The sequence below is a fragment of the Oryctolagus cuniculus genome, chromosome 12 (assembly GCF_964237555.1).
Source record: "Oryctolagus cuniculus chromosome 12, mOryCun1.1, whole genome shotgun sequence".
NCBI lineage: Eukaryota > Metazoa > Chordata > Mammalia > Lagomorpha > Leporidae > Oryctolagus > Oryctolagus cuniculus.
In genome coordinates this window covers 89,203,286-89,222,167 of record NC_091443.1, presented here as the reverse complement: position 1 = coordinate 89,222,167, position 18,882 = coordinate 89,203,286, and the positions used below count along the sequence as shown (strand labels likewise).

The 18,882-nt window shown below is 59.2% G+C and overlaps 1 protein-coding gene across 17 annotated transcripts in view; it reads left to right on the top strand.

The window, feature by feature from the left end:
- Nucleotides 1-2,048: 2,048 nt before the first annotated feature.
- The window catches only part of MEGF11 (multiple EGF like domains 11), a 320,058-nt gene continuing 303,224 nt past the window's right edge, over nucleotides 2,049-18,882 (top strand). For all 17 annotated transcript variants that reach the window (XR_007910143.2, XR_007910144.2, XR_007910140.2 and 14 more), the window contains exon 1: nucleotides 2,049-2,229. The gene's annotated coding sequence lies outside the window, so the exon portion shown is untranslated. The remainder of the gene's footprint in view (nucleotides 2,230-18,882) is intronic.

Below are 18,882 nucleotides of genomic sequence, written 5' to 3'. Positions count from 1 at the left end.
GTCCTTGGAAGCCTGCCATCCGGGTGGAAAGGTGCAGCTTTATAGATCCGCATGGCTTTTTAGAACATGGCAGGAAACCAGGCGATCCCAGGCCCAGCAGCCATCAGCCACACAATGCAGTCCTGGCATTGTGCGAGTTGGGGCGGGGCTGGGGTGGGGTGGAGGAGGTTGCATTTCTTATTGAGCTGGGGTGGGATTGGTTACCTAGACAGACCTGTCCACCTCCCCCCACCTGTCAGGCTGGAGTTGGAGATTTAGAAATAGAGGGCTGTCTCCTGGGGATCAGAGCGCGAGGCGTGGCAGGAACTGGGACCCACAACCCCGGGGAGTGTGAAGTTGAGAAGATCTATGCTAACTTGCCTTGTCCAACAGGGGCTGCTAGGAGGGGTGAAACGGTATGGTGTGCAGGTGCTGGGGTGCGCGGCAGTGTTGGGTCTAATCCTCACAGGGCTTATAGTACTGTTAGCAGTCCCGTTTCACTGATGGGGAAACTGAGGATGGAGAGGTTAAGTGACTGTTCTTGCGTCAGGACTGGAAGGTGACCGGCAGTCCTACAAACTGGGCAATCATGATAGCCACAAACTGGGGCACCTGTGACCCATCTGTTTGCAGCCAGGTAGGGCAAATGGAAGCCAGAGAGGGGCCAGGCCAAGGGCAGACAGCTGGTGGAGCCCCAAGACTCTGGTGCACAGGCCCTGGACTCCAGCGAGGCAGGGAGACACCTGAGGGGCAGAATTTAAGGAGGCACTCACTCTTAGGCGCCAGCCCCACACTTGTACAAGCCTGGGAGTGGCGCCTCCTTAAATTTTGCATCTTAAGTTCCTCACCCCAGTCCCAACCAGGCCCAGGATTCTGATTTTGTGATGTGAGCAAGAGGCCCCAGCCTAGCTTTAGTCACTGGAGTTGATATCCGGAGGCGAGGAGAGGAGGAGTTTTGCCAGTGCCCGGGGAAGGAGCTGGCAGCCCGGTGGGGCCCAGGGCGACCCTACAGCTCTTCCCTGGACCTTGCGGGGCTGAAATGGGGTTGCGCCAGGACAGGCTCGCGGGCAAGGGGCCAGGGGTGTGTCCACCGCCGGCGGCCTGCCTCAGAGCGGCTCACACGCGGCTCCCGCAGCCCCAGCCCCTCCGCCGCGCTGTTCGCAGAATCCCTTTTCGGAAAGGTGTGCAGCCACCTTGTCCCCAGCCTGGGCCTCCCCGCGCCTGCTTCAGATCAGGCAGCACAGGGAACCCGTGGACGTCGCTGCCACTCCCACCCCAGGAGCGGACAGAGCGGGCACGGGGGTCCCGGAGCCAGGCCTGCCTCCGCCAGACTCGGCCGCCCCGAGGCCGTGGCAGCAGCCGCAGCGGGAGGGTCCCTCCAGAGGTCTGGGGGCTGGAGCGCAGGGGCAGCAGCGAGGCCGGCGGGGCAGTCCCGGCCTCTCGGAGGTGGTCGAGGTCGGGAGAGTTCCGGGTCCTCGCGGAGCCTCAGTTTCCCCGTTCTTCAGCGCAGCCGGCGGGGTCCCGGGACCCCACTTTCTGAGCGCTGTGCTTCGCTCCCCTCGCCGCTGCCCAGCCCCGGACGTTTCTAGAGCCCCGCTAGTGAGTTCCAGACCCCAACCCTGGCCGGTTCCGGGCACGGCCTGGGGGGGCGCCTCTGGCCCCCTAGGCCACCCGGAGCTGGGGGAGAGGAGGCGCGCAGGCCGCCCCGATCGGCTGGGAGGGACAGGAGGAGTAGGGACGCCAGAGGTTAAAAGGAGGAGAAAATAGGACGACCGGGAAAAGAGGGGTGGCGAGGAACCAGCAAAAGAACGGAAAAGATGGGGCGGGGGGCGAAGGGGCGGTGAGGGGGGAAGCTGGGAGCGGCCGGATCCCGGGGAAGGAATCCAGAGGCGAGCTGGGCAGCGGCTGGAAGAGAGGGAAGAGCGCGCGCGGCGAGCAGGCAGGGTCTAGGAGAGGGAGAGAGGGAGGGAGAACGAGCGAGCGAGCGAGCGAGGGAGGGGGAGCCGCGGGCGGGGGGAGGGGAGGGGAGGGGAGGGACTGGGCCGAGCCGGTGGGGGTGGCTCGGCAGCAGCAGCGCCGCGGCTCCAGCACCACTCGCTCGCTCACTCGCTCGCCGAGCCCGCCGCACGCCGCCCGGCTCCGGGCTGCTCGCCGCTCCGGCTCCCGGCCCAGCGATCGGGCGCGGCTCGGGCTCCGGAGGACAGGACTGCGCGCCGGGCCAGCCCAGCCCGGGGCCGGCTGTCGGAGCAGGTAGGTGGCTGGGTGCGGTCGGCGAGGATGCGGAGGCTGGGGGGGTTCCGAAGCCGGGGGAGGGGGCTTTGAAGCCCCGCCACTAACTTTCCGCTAGCTCCACGGAGCCCCGGCTGCCCTGCCGGGGTCCAGGCTGCCGGAGCCGAGTTTGGTCGGCGGGGAGAAGGTGAGCGCCCGGCAGGGGGTCCGGGCAGGACGTGGGGCGCCCCGGCGAGGGCAGGCGCGGTCCCTCCGGCCGCAGTCTGGACGCAGCGTCTGCGGCGCCTCCACGTGCGGGCGAAGACCCGAGAGCCGCGGCGCGGGTGTCCCGGGAAGGCGCCGGCTCTTCCCCGGCAGTCTGGGGACTCCCGCCCGTGGGCTGCCCGAGGTGCGCGGTCGTACGCCCTGCAGGGACGCCGGCTGCTCTCCGCTGAGCCCGCGGTGCGCCTCGCCCCAGCAGGTGCCAAGAGCGCTTTCGCTTTTGGGGAGCGCGGAACCGAATCCACTTGGTTTCTTTCTTATCCCGTTGCCCCGACTCTTTAATGGGGAAAGCCTAGGACACCCAACAGCGCCGTGGGCCGGCTCCCCGGACGACCCTGCTGCCCCTGGCAGCGACCCTGGCTCCCAAAGTTAAACGCGAAGCGAGTCGCTCCCGGTGCGCGCCTGGAGCGCGGTCCCGAAGTTCCCAACTTCTCGCCTGGCCGCGGCCCGCGGTTCCGGGCGATCGCTGTGGTCCCTTGGAACGGCCGAGAGCAGCTCCTCCTTCCTGGGCTTGGACGATGTTCCTAATTTGTTAAACGTACGACTTACAAACAGGCCAAAATCGTTCCTCGAGGGCGCCCAGGTGCGTGACTGGGACGGAGCCATCACCCCCGCGGAGCTTCGGCGTGGCCGTTCCCGGAGCCCCCGGGCTCCGGCTGCTTTCCCCGGTCTCGGACTCCCGGGCTCCGTCTCACGGAGGCCGCGTCTCAGGATCCGACCCCAGCCCGCGCGGTGAGCCGAGCCGCTTCCCTTCGCGGGGGGGGGGGGGGGGGGTGTTCCTGTTTGCGGGAGAAATACCCACGTGGCTCCGGCTCGGACTTCCCACTCTCCGTCCCCCTCGAGCGGACGCAGCGGGGCCTCGGGCAGGCTGGAGGAGGACTTCGTGGTGTTCCGGGATCCGGGCCATCTCCGCCCGCTCCGGCGAGGGTCCTCCCGCCGCCCTGTGGCGGGCAAGCCGGGGTTCCTGTCCCGCCAGGTGGCGGCGCGCGGCGGCCGCCGGCCACGCGATCCGGACCTGCGGGGGGCGCCGGTTCGCTGGCTGCCCCGGAGTTCCAGAGGCAGGAGTCGTTGGCTCTGGCGGCTTCTCCGGCCGCGCAGAGCCCCGGGCTCGCAGCCCTCTTTGTTGGAGAGCTGTCGGGAGAGCTTTAGGCCAGGTCCAGTGAGGCTGAAAGCCGGGGACTTCGCGGAGGGGGGTCCCTTGGCCCTGCTCTCGGGAGCTCGGGCTGGGCGCCCCGGGGCGTTGAGCGCACCACCTGCGGGGCTCCATCCTCTGCGCCTTCGGCCGATTTTCCCTGCCGCACGCCGCGCACCTGGTTCCAGCGCGCTCCCTTGCTCCGCTGTGTTTAAGCCGCAAGGTTTCCAACTCCACCACTGCAGCCTTCACGTCCGCCTCCCATCTCACAGAGGAGCGAAGTGAGAGGATTCGCTCGGAGCTGGTCAGAGGAGGAAGGGAATTAAAGCATGACTCCAAGTTCACGGCCTTTGAGCAGCGGGCCCCTAACTCCACCGCTTTCTTAGCCCAGGACGGGTGTCTCTGGTTAGGCTGCCGTACACCCTGGCGTGGCTTGCCTGTGGGTGTGGGTGAGGTTAGAGGCAGGGGAGTAGTCCCCGGCTTCCTTGGCTAGGTGCTGTGCCCTGAGCATCACCTGGGATAAATCCCAGTGTGACAGTTTGTCGCATGCCTCTGCTGTGGCTGTGCTGGAGCCCGGAGGCTCAGCCGCATGGTGTGCAGCATGGTGAGAGCAGCCGCCGTTTCCTGACCAGGGAGTGAGTGCCGGCCGCGTGCTGGTGCTCGGGGTGAGACCACTTCTGGAGGGCTGGGGTTAGGAATGGCCCCTGGAGACGGTAGGATCTGCATCTGAGCCTTGTGCTGATTTCCAGGTGCAGAGGGAGGGTTGGGGGTGAGTGCAGAGGGAGGCGGGGACCCTCAAGGCTTTGGGGTACTGGCAAGAACTTGGACTTTGAGTGAGAAGTGCCGGGGCAGCTGGGAGGGCCAAGCTCCCCCCCTCCCAGGTCTAGGTGGAGGACAAAGCCCATGAGCTAAGGGCTGTGGCGCCAGCAGGAAATTCGCTGGGTTTTCCTTCTTTCCTTGCTTCTCACTGATTCCCAATCGCTTCTTTGTCCCTTCCACATATTAATTTTTAGAATTTGGCTCCTGGGTGCTGAGGACTCACTGTGGGCTGGGACATTAACTGTGCTAGGAGCCTTTGGTCAGCAGATAGTTCCTGAACTTGTACCTTCCGCTGGGCACTGGTCTGGGCCCTGGGATTGCAGCCATGCACAACACACAGGGAGGGCCCGTATCTCCCTCCGCAGCCAGTCTGCGGTCTGCACAGCTGCCAGACTAGTCCAGAGGCAAGGCACACGTGCAGAGAGGGTGTCTGAAGCAGTGCCCAGTGCCCAGTGGGGCCAGTATAGCCAAGAGAGCCCCCAGCCTCCCCTCGAGGGGCTCACGGCTCAGGGTGCTAAGGTCTGAGGCCGCTGGCTGTGAGATCCAAAGGTCCTGCGGGCTTCTGTGACGCCGGCTCCTGGTTGCCAGGGGTAGCTTGGCAGCAGCACCGTTGACCTTAGACGTGGCACTGGAGGGCTGCTCTGGAGTACGTCCACCAGCTGGTGTACGGCGAGAGGTGGCAACAGTGATCTTGCTAGGTATCCATAGAGACTGGTGCCAGGTAACCGGGCACCTCTGAAATCCTGGCTGCTGCGGCTGCTTGGCAAGCTCTGGGGCCCCATTGTACAGATGGGCAAATGGAGCCCCAAAGGGGCACAAGGGGGCAGTTGTGTAGGACGAGGGGCCCAGCCTCCATAGAATCCGGGTGTCCCCGATGTCTGAGTCAGTGTAAAATGACGCTCCTCTCTTCCTGGTTTGTGGACAATTGGTTTTCAGGCTGCAGCCTGGAGGGTTGATAAAAGCACAGGTTCCTGGGGCTCGCCCCAGAGTTTCTGACGCAGGGGGAGCTGGAGTGGGTCCAGGACTTGGCATTTCTAGCAAGCTCGCAGGTGACACTGATGCCCTTGGCTCAGGGACGGCACGTTGAGAGCCAGTGTGGTAGAACCACGGAAAGTGAGTGATTTTTCTTAAGTTTATGCGAGGGGGCAGGGAGCCTGCGAGGAAGGCGGTGATTTAGCTCTGAGAACTCCTAGGACCTGCCTGTGCACAGCCCCCTCCCCCTCACCCCCCGGGAGGCTGGAGAATTAAAAGAATATTTTATCTTCATCAGCACACACACACACACACACACACGGCTGGAGAATGGATCGCAATATAATTAGGGAATAAATAGGTGTCCTGTGTTGGTCTCGACTCCATGCCCCGTGGCTCTGTGGGGGTTTATTACCGCAGTGTCATAATGGGAAAGGTGTCATCCACTCGGAGGGCCCTTCATGAAACCTTCATGGCCCGGGGGGTCATTGTCCAGAAAGACGTGTCTTCCTCATTTAGAGAGAGAGAGAGAGAGAGGCGGAGAGGTGGCTTCATCTGCTAATGGCACTACCTGTGTTTTCTCTGACAGCAACGGGGCCCCATGTGTGCTTAGGGGGGAGGGGAAAAAAGAAATGGAGCCACGGCTGTGAACGGAGAGGCCGGGGCAGGTGCACTGCTCACATCGGTTTGCTGCGCATTTTCAAATGCTTTGAACCTCCGGCTGTCTGTCTCACCTGTGCGGCTGTCCGGAGTGGGACAAGGAGAGTTGGAGCTGCTTGAAGAAGCAGAGCCTGGTGCTTTATCCCCAATGCATTAATTAGGCCCCAAAGAAAAGAATCATAAAAGACTTGTTCTCCTAAACACCGGCGTTTTTCATCTGGATTCTATTTATCGATTATTTTACAGTCGTGAAGGAGCAAAAATCCATGTTTTTATAGCAAATAAAGCTGGCTGCAGTAATTATGCAGGCTCAACATGTCTGTTTTGGAGCAGGAAGTTGGAATTCAGCCTGACTCTCAAACATTTGGGTGAGCTCTAATTGAGAAAGACATTTCAAAGAACAAATATTTAGGAATGCGGATTTTGCTGACAGTCTCTCCGGGCCTGAGCTCAAGTACCTTGGCTTCAGCTGGAGCTCTGTGGGTGGGGGAGGATGATGGTTAGGACGTGGTCGGCAATGTCCAGACCACGGTGAGGTGTGAAACAGGCAGGTGCCGTGGTGCAGCCGGGGGGAACTGCTGCTTGCGGCTCCTGCACCCCGTCCTGGAGTGCTGGGTTGAGTCCTGGCTCCTCTGCTTCCCACCCAGCTTCTTGCTAATGCACCCTGGGAGGCAGCAGGTGATGGCTCAAGTACCTGCTGCCCTGCCACCCTCCTGGGCAATGGAATTCTGAGCTCCTGGCTTTGTTCTGGCTGCACCTTGGCTGTCGTGGGCATTTTGGGAGTGAACCAGTGGATCGAAGATTCTCTCTCTCTCTCTCTCTGTCTCCCCCAGCTTTTCAAATAGACAAAAATTAATAACTTTTCTAAAAAATGAGGCTGAGATGTTGAGTTAATCAGTGCGGCTGAGCTAAGGAGAGAGGATGCCTCCAGGGAAATTCTCCTACAGCTGGACTGCACGGGGGCGGGGCGGGGTTCAATTCATCAAGCGCAGATTGAGCAAACCTCTTGGACACTTCAGTATCAGGATGGGCACCATGAGGGCAGGGCCAGGACCGTGCGTCTCGTGTGTCTCCCGTGATGGTGCCTCAGGTGTCTGCAGGGACAAGAGCCGTTGTCTGCGGTGGCACTCAACACGGGAATTCCCAGCAAACCTGAACTCAGCTGGCTGAAACAGTAAGACCTTTAGCGTCTGCCACGGCAGGAGGCCTGAGCCGTGTCTGCCCCCAGTGGCTCTCTCTGTGGCTCAAGGATCAGCATCATCCAAGACCCAGATTTTTTAATCGTTCCTTGTTCTCAAGGTGACCAGATGGCTGCCACAGTTCCGGGTGTCACCCCCTGCATGAGCAGGTGCACAGTAGACAGGGCAGGAGGGGAGGTTTTCCAGAAGCCCCTCAGTGTCCCTGCCCCGCTGTGTCGTGCCTGAACCGACCACAGGCACGGGATGGAGGCTATCGTAATTGACCCAGAACAATCTCTTTTTAAAGATTTATTTATTTATTTGAAAGGCAGAGTTACAGAGAGGCAGAGAGAGATCTTCCATCTGCTGGTTCACTCCCCACATGGCAACTGCAAGACTGGGCCAAGCTGAAGCCAGGAGCCAGGAGCTTCTTCCAGGTCTCCCACGTGGGTTCAGGGGCCCAAGCACCTGGTTCATCTGCTGCTATCCCAAGCCATAGCAGAGAGCTGGATCAGAAGTGGAGCAGCAGGGACTCAAATCAGTGCCCATACGGGATGCTGGCGTGGCAGGCAGCAACTTAACCTGCTGGGCCACAGCTCCAGCCCTAGAATAATCTTCATTTGTGTATCGGGCCTCAGAGAGGAACAAGTTTAAGCTGCCTTTTTTTTTTTTTTTTTTAAGATTGGTTTATTTATTTGAAAGGCAGATTTACCCAGAGAGGCAGAGGCAGAGAGAGAGAGAGAGAGAGAGAGAGAGAGAGGTCTTGCATCCGCTGGTTCACTCCCCAGATAGATGCAATGGCCAGAACTGCACCAATCCGAAGCCAGAAGCCAGGAGCTTCTCCCAGGTCTCCCATGCGGGTGCAGGGGCCCAAGGACCTGGACCATTTTCTATGCTTTCCCAGGCCATAGCAGAGAGCTGGATCAGAAGTGGAGCAGCTGGGACTTGAACCGGCGCCCATATGGGATGATGGCGCTGCAGGTGGCAGCTTTACCCACTACGCCACAGCACCAGTCCCTAAGGTGCTTTTGAAAAGGAGAAAACAACCAACAGTGCCTAGTATACAGTTCACGAGCTGGGTTTGAATTCTCACTCCTTTTTAAGCCTTGTGACCTTGGGCAAAGTGTTTCACCTCTGGTGCCTCAGCGTAGTCATCCGTACAATGGCATTTATTAGGAAGACGTACCTGAGGTAGCTCAAGAATCAGACTTGATTGGCAAAGAGAAACAGAGCTGATTTGAAGATTGGTACCTGATGTCAGATTGTGATAGAGTATAGGAGACCTGTGTAGACTAGGCCATGTAGGTCATCAGAGAATTGGAGAAAGAATCAGAGAATGAATACTTATGCTTCGTAGGCCAGCCATCAGAGAATGAACATGGCAGGGAACGCTTCCTGGAGGAGGTGGTTCAAGGTGCAATGAACACCACCATTTTGGGTTGTTTTAAGCTCCTTCTGCCTTTTAGTGTTCTTGGTGGTAAAATCAGACCACCAGGCCAAGAGCTCTTATCTCTATAATTACAATGGCTTTGATAGGCAGCCGTAATATACCCGTAGTGACCATCGTGATTCTGGGAGGCAGGCCGCAGCGGTCTCCCGGGCCCGATGCCCGTGCGAGCAGCCCGACCCCTCTCCACCTGTCAGAGCACTGCTGAGCTAGCAGCACGGCTGGTGTTCGCGTGCCCGGCCGCCTTCTGCGGTCCCTGTGCCTCACGGAAGACTGACCTTCCCATCTCTTACCCCTTCCGGGTTCTTTGCTTTTGTTGCGGGTGGCTCACAAAACCACAGCAACACCTTCCACGTGTCCCCGCCCTACCCCACACTCTCCTTCCATGATGTGTCCACCTGGTCTTCCTTACGGTTCCTGGTGGGTCTTCTCTTTCTTTCCAGCCTGGGGGGTCCTTTGTTCAGGCCCCACCCCCACCCCCATGGTGCTCGCGTCCTCCTCCGCCATCCTTAGGCCGTGCTGTCTGTGGGGACACAGGTCTTCAGAGCAGCCTCTGGGGGCTCTGTCCGTAGAGTGGTCTTCGTAAATTCCAGTGTACAGGTGGCAATGGGTGCAGGAGCCATGGCTGTGAACCCAGCGGGTTGCTCTGGGTGCCATGTTCCAGTACCAGAGCACACTCCCACAAAGTTACCCGAGAACCTGCATTTATTATTTATTTATTTTTTTGACAGGCAGAGTGGACAGTGAGAGAGAGACAGAGAGAAAGGTCTTCCTTTGCCGTTGGTTCACCCTCCAATGGCCGCCGCGGCCGGCGCACCGCGCTGATCCGATAGCAGGAGCCAGTTGCTTCTCCTGGTCTCCCACGGGGTGCAGGGCCCAAGCACTTGGGCCATCCTCCACTGCACTCCCGGGCCACAGCAGAGAGCTGGCCTGGAAGAGGGGCAACCGGGACAGAATCCGGCGCCCCAACCGGGACTAGAACCCGGTGTGCCGGCGCTGCAAGGCGGAGGATTAGCCTAGTGAGCCGTGGCGCCGGCCATTTTTTTTAAAACTCATTACCTTAGATTATTTTCCCTGTAGTTCTCGCTGGATGAAGCCCAGACTCGTCAGATGTTTGAATGTTGGCACTGCCTGCCCACATCCCAGCCTCCCCACCAGGGTCTGGTCCTCCCGGTCTCTAACCCACACCTCCCTTGCCTTCAAGGCCATTGTCAGAGCTGCCTCCTCATCAGACCTTCCCTGACCGCTGCAGCCCCCGGTGATCTGGGAGCATCGATCTGGTCCACCCCCCCCCCCCCCCAGCCTCCGTGGCCATTCTTGCCTACGCCACAGATTCAGGAATTAACAATGCGCTGCCGGTGTCATGACTCAGCGTTCTGTTGGGGGGCAGGGGCTCCTCCTCCTGATTGGACCACTGGGGTCCCGATGGGCTGGCGCGGGACCTTGGTATTCTCCAGTAAGCCGTGGTGCTCCAGTGAGCACTTATCGAATTAATAAATCATCGCGATAGATTGAACGCCTGAAAAATCAGTGCGTCGTCACCATTTTCCCCCTTTAACCTCACTTGGGAGGAAGAGCTGCATCTAACGAATGCCTGCTCTGTACTGGACAGGGCCTTAGGAAGGTTTTAGCAGTTCTTTAGCTCAGCCTGCAACAAGCCTGCAAAGTTGGTTTCCTTTTGCTTTATTTATTTATTTATTTTTGCCATATAAGAATTGCCTGTGTTCATGGGGTGCGCCGTGACCCTTGGATGCGTGTACACAGCATATTGGCCAAGTCAGGGCCACGAGCATTTCTGTCTCCTGAAACGCGGACGGATGCTCTGTGCGGGGCGGCTCAGCTCCTCCTCTGGTTCTTTCTGGTGAGTTGCAGAGGCGGCGTCCGAGGCTGGGAGAGTTGGCCGCTCACCCGGCTCACTCAGCCAGCAGGGGGCAGAGCGAGGGCGAGGGCGGGGTCTCCTCTCCCTGAGGTGCTGTGTTTGCCCAGTCTTTGTGTCCCCATGTCCCCCGTGTGTCCCAGGTCTTTGCTGCATCTCCAGGACTTCGCAATAATCCAGGAATCGCGAGATTCTCACGGCGGACCCAGGGTCTCCCGGGAAGGGGTCAGATGTTCTGCGTGATGCAGAAAGGAGAGGCTAAGGCAGACAAGAGCAGGAGAGGACTGAGGGCCTCAGTAGTTATCCTTACTGCTATTTTTAATTTAAGAAGGGGAGAGAGATCCGCTCCGTTTTGGTTCCCTCCCCAGATACCTGCAGTGGCTGGGGCTGGGCCAGGCTGGGAGCGCCATGCAGGTCTCCCACATGGGTGGCAGTGACCCAAGTACTTGAGCGATTATGCTGCCTCCCAGCGTCTGCATCAGCAGGAAGCTGGAATCAGGAACTAGGACTGGAACCCAGGTGCTCCAGTGTGGGACAAGGGCCTCCCGATCCGTGGCTTGGTGGCTCGGCCAAACCACCTGCCTGTCTCAGAAGGCCCCGGGCCACTGGGCGGGGCAGTGTGAACCTGCTGCGGGAAAGCTGAGGTGGGAGACGCTAAGGAGAGCCGTCTTTGTAGGGCTCCACCATTTATGGAGATTGATTTATTTACTTATTTGAGAGGGAAAAACAGATTGATTGATTGATTGATTGATTGAGCAATACTCCGACACCCTGATTCACTCCACAAATGGCAGCAAGAGCCAGGCCTGGGCCAGGCTGCCGCCAGGAGCCAGCAGCTCCATCCTGGTCTCTTACGTGGGTAACAGGAGCCCAAATGCTCGGGCCATCACCTTCTGCCTTCCTAGATGTGTTAGCAGGAAGCTGGATGGGAAGCAGAGCAGCCAGGACTTGAACCAATGTTCGGGTGTGAGATGCCCTGCAGGTGGCTTCAGCCCCTGTGTCCCCGTCCTGGCCCCCTAGATAAGCATTTTTGGGGTTTGTGTATTTCTGGTTTGTGTTTTACAGCACCTTTGCATCACGTAGGCTAATGTCCATAGAAGCAGAGTCTTAGGGAGTCTTAGTCACATCCAAAGCTGCCGCCTGCTTTGCATGTGACCTCAAGTGACAGGGACAGGCTTGGTTTTCCAGAGGCTCATGTGGGCCCACGGGGGGCAGCCAAGCTTCCAGAGGTGGGGTCTTCGTGGCCTGGCCTCTGAGAGGCAGCTCTGGAATGGATTCTGGGGTCAGGTGGAGGTGACTGAGCGCCGAGTCTCTTGTATCTACTCCCGGGAGCAAACACTATTTAAAACCTGAACCTGCCCTTGCCCTGCCTGTCCTGCCTGGTTTATCATCATCCAAGCTTAAAATAAATACAATAAATAATATCACCCCAAAATGCTTTCTTCCCCTGCAGTGGATGAGCGACAATCTACATATGCAAATAAATGGCACGCCAGTCCCCATGAATATTAATTCGGAAAGGGCGTCGGAGGCCCTAAAATACACTCAAAACCAGCGGCGTGGCATTCAGCACCCCTGCAGCTCCTCCGGGCCTGGCGGCCTCACTGCGTCACCCCAGCCTCGTCCTGAGCGCTCAAGGTTACCCGGGGGAGGGCAGGCCCGAGGCTCAGGGGTGATGGGTGAATCCCCCTTGTGTGCCACAGCCGGGAGTCCCCGAGGGCCCCTGAGGACAGTTCTGCGGAGGTGGGCTCAGGCTCTGGGGGCGGGGTCGGGGGGGCATGCAAGGTGGCAGGGGGAAGCAGCCAGGGGCATTAGCTTGTCCTCCCTCTCAGGGACACACAAAGAAACCCGAGAGGGCGGGTGACTTGCTCAGAGTGGCACAGCAGAGTGAGCGGCAGGAAGCGAGGATGCTCATTCATTCTGAGCTCTGGAAGCTCCCTGCCCTTGGAGGGGGTGTGTGTGCAGGAGGGCTGGGCAGGCGGCTTTCAGAGTTTGTAGACTTTTAGGGAAGGAGTTATTTTTCTTCGGTGAACACACGCCCGGCGATGGGTGGCACCGGGGAACCCGGACCTTGCTCCTGTTTGGGTTGAGACAATTGGTTTCCTTCCTCCCTCAGTGGGTTTCTAAATTAGATTATCCACAGTGCAGAATGATTGTAGGGTTGCCTCACAAGGCTTGCTGGCCGAACTAACGATGGCACAGGGTGGAGAAGGGCCGCGTGAATCCGAGGCAGCCCCGCAGGGACAGAAGCTGGCCAGTGAGGCTGCCAGGAGGGAACGTGAGGCATTGTGGGTAAGTTCTGCGTTCCGCTGTGGCCGGGGAAGGCCCATGGTGAGGGGCAGTGGGGAATGTGGTCGCGCCCTGGTGCCATCCAAAACTGGTCTCGCTGGGGTGGGTGTTTGATGAAGGTGAACTAATGAAGATGCTGGCTAGGATGCCCGCATCGAGCTCACTTCAAGTCTTTTAGGTATTCTCTGTATATCTCTTTCTTTAAGATTTGTTTATTTATTTGAAAGGCAGAGTTACAGAGAGAGGTAGAGACAGAGAGAGAGAGAGGTCTTCCATCCGCTGGTTCGCTCCCCAGATGGCCACAACGGCCAGAGCTGTGCTGATCCGAAGCCAGGAGCCAGGAGCGTCTTCCGGGTCTCCCATGTGGGTGCAGGGGCCCAAGGACTTGGGCCATCTTCTACTGCTTTCCCGGGCCACAGAGAGAGCTGGATCGGAAGTGGAGCAGCTGGGACTTGAACTGGTGCCCATATGGGATGCTGGCGCTTCAGGTGGTAGCTTTACCTCCTACGCCAGCACAGCATTGGGCTCAAGTCTTGGCTCCAGCTCCTGACCCTAGCTTCCTGCTAATGCAGACCCTGGGGGGCAGCAGTGATGGCTCTAGTAGTTGGGCCCCTGCCTCTCGTGTGGGAGGCCTGGGTTGAGTTGGGCGCCTGCCTCTCATGTGGGAGGCCTGGGTTGAGTGCCCAGCTCCTGGCTTTGGCTGCCCAGCTGTTGCAGGCATTTGGGGAGTGAGTTTGGGTGCTGTCTCTGTATCTGCAAAACACAGTTGGCTCCACATGGCTCTTTCCTGGTGCTCGTGGGTCAGCTTGGACATAACCAGTTCACCTTTGGGCCCCCTCTCCTGGGCTGTAAGTCGTGGGATCGCCACCCTCACTTCCCAGCATGGTTACGTGAGGGTTCCAAGTTTCTGCAGCGAGCAGGGCACACAGCAGGTGCTCAGGGCGTCTGGATTCCCGTCTTTGCCAGCTGCGTTGATGTGGCTGCCCTGGGTCGGTGTGGTTGCATGTCTCTGTTGTGTCTGGGTGTCTGTGCGTGTGTTTGTATACGTGCTGTCTTTAGCCATGGCTTGTTTGTGAATGTGGTGTGAGTCTGTGCGTGTGTGTTGGCCTGGATGGTGTGATCTGTGCCTGTGAGTGGCTGTGTGTGCCAGCATTTCCTTGACTGCACCCCTGCTGTGCGTGTGTGTGCGTGCGTGTACGTGCCTGTGTGTGTATGTGTGCATGTGTGTGCATGTGCGTGTGTGCGTGTGTGCTGCAGGGCTGGTGTGGCCAGAAGGCCTCGGGCTGAAAAGCTTCACAGCCCCACACCGGGTCCAATGTGGCCTTGTCCCTTCCTGGCCCTTGCCATCCCTGGGAGGCTCTATGACTGCCCCAGCTCCTGTCGGTGTTTCCTCCATGTCCAAGGAAGGCTGACTGAGCCCCCAGTCCATTTGCATTCGTGTTTGCATGTCATTTGCATTGTCTACACAGTCTCTGCTTCCAGTTCTGCAGTTTTCAAGGTAAAATGAAGTTGCTGCTTTTGAAGGTCGTTGTGTTAGGGATCTGTCCGCCTTGTCTCCTTTCTGGTCCTGACCTCTCTTCCAGAGCGGGGGCGAGGCAGGAGAGGAGCCCCAGGAACGTCCGTTCTTCCTGGTCCACTCTGCTCCGCGGGGGCAGGCTGCTGGGCGGAGGACCTGGCTCTGGCTAGGGCCCGGGCCCTGGGCGCAGCTGTGACGGGGAGATTTTCTTTCCGTGGGTGGTTGGTTCTGCTCAGGTTCTCAGAGGGCAGGCCACAGTCAGGGACACACGCAGTGCAACCTGTGCCCCTCGCTGCTTCTCACATGTGTGGGGGAGGGAAGGGCCACCTCTGCTTCTAACTCAGCTTCCTGCTGATGTGCCTGGGAGGCAGCAGATGATGGCCCAAGTGCCTGGGTTTCTGTCACCCATGTGGGAAAACCAGATGGATTCGTGGCTCCTGCCTTTGGCCTGGCACAGCCCTGGCTGTTGCAGACATTTGGGGGTGAACCAGCAGGTGGAGAGAGTCTGTCTTTCCTTCTCTCTGTATCTTTCAAATGAAGAGAGAGATTATTTTAAAAGAAAAAATCATCCTACTTAGGGCTGTTGTGATGATCAAATGGACAACTCAGGGAAGGGGCTTGGCTTAGGGCTTGGGAGGGAGCAGACAATCTGTCGATGTCAGCACTCCAGCCCGCAGGCTTGGGGGAAAGTGGAAGTTCATGGCGTGTTTCTAGATTGTTCTTCAGGAAGTCGGGTTCCAGGGGAGCTTGAGTTGCTGTCATATTCCTGAGGGTGGCAGCATTGGCGGAGGCAGCTGTCCAAGGATCCAGGCCCCTGCGGCCCCCCTGGTGGACGGGTCAGAGGCATCTCGGTCATTCTCAAGGTCAAGCGATTCATCTTCTCTCTAGCTTCTTGACCCCAAGCCTCCAGGGCCATCCAGGACTGAGCAGCTCTCAGGAAAACGGTGCTTGAGGCAAGACATCATGCTGGTGCTTTGTGGGGGGGTGGGCAGAGACACAGTCCAAGGGAGGGGGAGGGGGAGCAGCAGTAAATGCCAGCCGCAGCCCTGGGAGGAAAGGGTGCTGGTTGCTTAGCCACGGTGAGGCTGCTGTCCAGCCCCATGGAACCACTGGGCCTTGGAGGGTTTGTCTGGGGTTGAAGGGGAGGACTTTCCCCACCAGCTCTTTGGTCCGGCACTGGCCTGTGTTCCCCCATGCAGTGTCAATTCCCTTGCACAGCTTGCTCCTTTTGCCTGGCCCTTCGGGGAAGCCTCAGGACCAGCCACGTCCCGGGCCCTGGGGCAAGGTGCCTCATTGGTCCAGCGTCTTTGTATGTCCAGTGGGGGGAGGGGTCCTGGGCCCTGGAGCTGCTCTGTCTCCCAAGGAGGGTGCCATGGGGGCTGTGCCAGAGCCTGGGGGGAAGCTGGGACAACCAGTGGTGTGAGATGAGACCGTGGCTCTGCATGGAGAAAGTCGCTCTTGGCCTGGGTGGCAGGTGCAGCCAAGCACATCTGAGAAGGCACAGACCAGGGTCTGACTCAGCTGCTGTGAATTAATTAGTCCACTGGCTGCCGGGCCAGGTGCTGGGGCCAGGGCAGTGGGGAGCCACCTGCAGGCCACTGTCGAGCAGGTGAGAGCTTGCTCCGTGCTTAGCGGCGGCAGGGGTCAGTCAGATGGGCCCCTAGCTCGGGACTGCGGGCCTTTGCCTGCAGAGAGTCAGATGGGGGCCATTTCCAGGAGACCCGGTGTTCCCAGCGCAGCTCAGGAAGGCAGAACAGGCACAGAGGGGCTGGCGTGGTGGCGCGGCAGGTGAACAGCCGTCGCCCGGGACGCGCACACCCGTTCAAACCCTCGCTGCTCTGCTTCTGCTCCAGCTTCCTGCAAATACTCCTGGGAAGCAGCCCAAGTACTTGGGTCCCTGCCACCCTCGTGGGAGACCCAGAGGAGTCCTGGTTCCTGGCTTTGGCCTGGCCCCCAAACTGTGGCCATTTGGGGAGTGAACCTGCAGATGGAAGCCCCCCCAACCCCGTCTCTCCCTCCCTCTTTGTCAGTCTGCTTTTCAAATACTTTTTTTAAAAGCCTCACATCTCACTGCTGCCTGGGGAGCTTCATTGCACTGTGGGGGTCCCCATCACGCCCCTCCATGTCTCAGCTGGGAGAATGGCTTCCCTGGGTGACGAGTGATTGGGAAGAGCCAGGAGCCAGAGACCAGCGTGCTTGCGTTTGGACTCCAGCCACTGAGGAGCTGGGCGAGCCCGGCCAGGCCACTCCACCTCTCTTCATTCAAGAGATCTTTATGGAGCACTTGCTGTCTGCTGGACCCCGTTCTCGCTACTGGGGTGGGGTGGGGTGGGCAGTAGTGAGTGACACAGGACAGACAGATGAAGGCCCTGCCCTGCGGGAGCTTAGGGTCTCCCGAGAGTCAGGCTGTGCCATGAAGGTGCCACGAGGAAGGGTGGTAGACGATGTCAGGCAGTGTAGACGGGAGCAGAAGAGCTGAGGAGGGAGTGATGGTGTGGGTTGCACTTTATGTAGCTCATTTTATTTTTTAAAAAGATTTATTTATTTGCAAGTCCGAGTTACACAGAGAAGGAGAGGCAGAAAGAGAGAGAGAGCGGTCTTCTATCCACTGGTTCACTCCCCAAATGGCCACAATGGCCAGAGCTTCACCAATCCAAAGCCAGGAGCCAGGAGCTTCTACCGGGTCTCCCACGTGGGTGCAGGGGCCCAAGGACTTGGGCCATCTTCTACTGCTTTCCCAGGCCATAGCAGGGAGCTGGACCAGAAGTGGAGCAGCCGGGACTCGAACTGGCACCCATATGGGATGCTGGCTCTGCAGGTGGTGGCTTTACCTGCTACACCACAGCGCGGCCCCAGGCTTGCACTTTAAACAGAGTGGTTAGGGACAGTCTTGATGAACAGGTGGCTGTGAGGTACTGCCTGGGAGGAGGTGGGGAGTGAGCACTGCTGGTGCGCAGGGGGATGGCCCTGGGCCTCAGTCTCCTGGACAGAGGCCGCTCTGAGTGCATCCGTGTCACGGGTGTAGACCTGGCCTGCACACAGCCAGCACAGGGGTCCCCACTGCCTCGGGGCTGCAGCCCGCAGGCTTTCGGTGGCTTTCACCTCCCCAGGAGTGGGAGCACCTCTCCTCCAGCGCTCTCCGTCTCCTCATTAAGAGGGGACACAGCTCCCGCCGCCACCGAGCACGACACATGCGCTGCCTTCCGGCTTGCACATCCAGCCCCCGGAGAGAGTCACAGGAGAGCCTTCAGCGAAATCCAGGCGCGGGAAGCAACTGCGGCTTTCCCTGTAGCATCTGGAGGCGGGGGTGGCGGACAGGTGTTTGCAGCCAGCTCAGAGCGAGGCTGGGGGGGTGTCCTGGCAGTGGGGACCCCCCCCATCAGCAGGCGCTGGGAGTCCCTTCAGCAGTTGGGACACTGTTATTTACTATCCCAGGGAATTTCGTGGCTGTGATTTACTGCGGCTGCAGAGCCGGGGGACCCAAGTCCCCGTAGCCTTGCAAGAGCTGTTGTATCTAATCAATCCTCTATTACTATGCAAATACATCCTATAGGCTACTGACGTCTTTTCCTTTCAAACACTTAATACATAATTAATGATACTTCTAATGTCACAGCAGATACCAACCCGGAAAGCATCCCGCTATAATTTATAGCCACCCAGATAAAGGATGGGTTTATTGGATCACTTATCATTCCCGGGTGTGCCTCTCCCTGCCCTGTGACAGCCGGCAGGGGCCGCAGAGGCTGGAGGCGCCGGGCAGGCAGCACTGGAGCAGGACCCTGGCCACGTGTGCGCGTCCTGCTCCATCCGTCCTCTCAGGCCACCCCGGGAGCAGGCTCCTCTTGTAAGCCCCACTCTACTGCGGAGGAGTAGACAGTCTGGAGAGGGGACGCCAGGTGCCCAGGGCTGCGTGCGGATGCGTGTGTGTGGGGGGGCTCTCTGTGGGAGGAGCCTCCATGGGGAGCTTGGAGGTTTTCAACCCACAGCCACTCATCTGCAGGCCCATTTGAGGATGGGGGCGGGGTCAGGGCTTGTGCTGGTCCCAAAGCCAGCTCGCTGACATCCTGGTGGTGACATGGTGACAGCAGCAACTTTTTTTAAAGATTTATTTATTTACTTAAAAGGCAGAGTGACAGGGAGAGAGGGAAGAAGGGAGAGAGAGAGAGACAGAGGGGAGGGGAGGGGAGAGGAGAGGAGAGAGAGGAGAGAGAGGTCTTCCATCCGCTGGTTCACTCCCTAAATGGTTATAACAGCCAGGGCTGGGACAGGATGAGGCCAGGAGCCAGGAACTCCACCCAGGTCTCGCAGGTGGGTGCAGGCGTCCAAGCACTTGGGCCATCTTCTGCTGCTCTCCCAGGCACATTAGCAGGGAGCTGGAACTTGAGCCAGCAATTCTGATGTAGGGAGCTGGTGCCGCAGGTGGCGGCTTTACCTGCTGTGCCCTGACAGAGTCAACTCCCAGGGCACTGTGTTGGCAGCCAGGGCTCTCTTGGGGGCGGGGTGGTTTGGAGGGGGACAGGT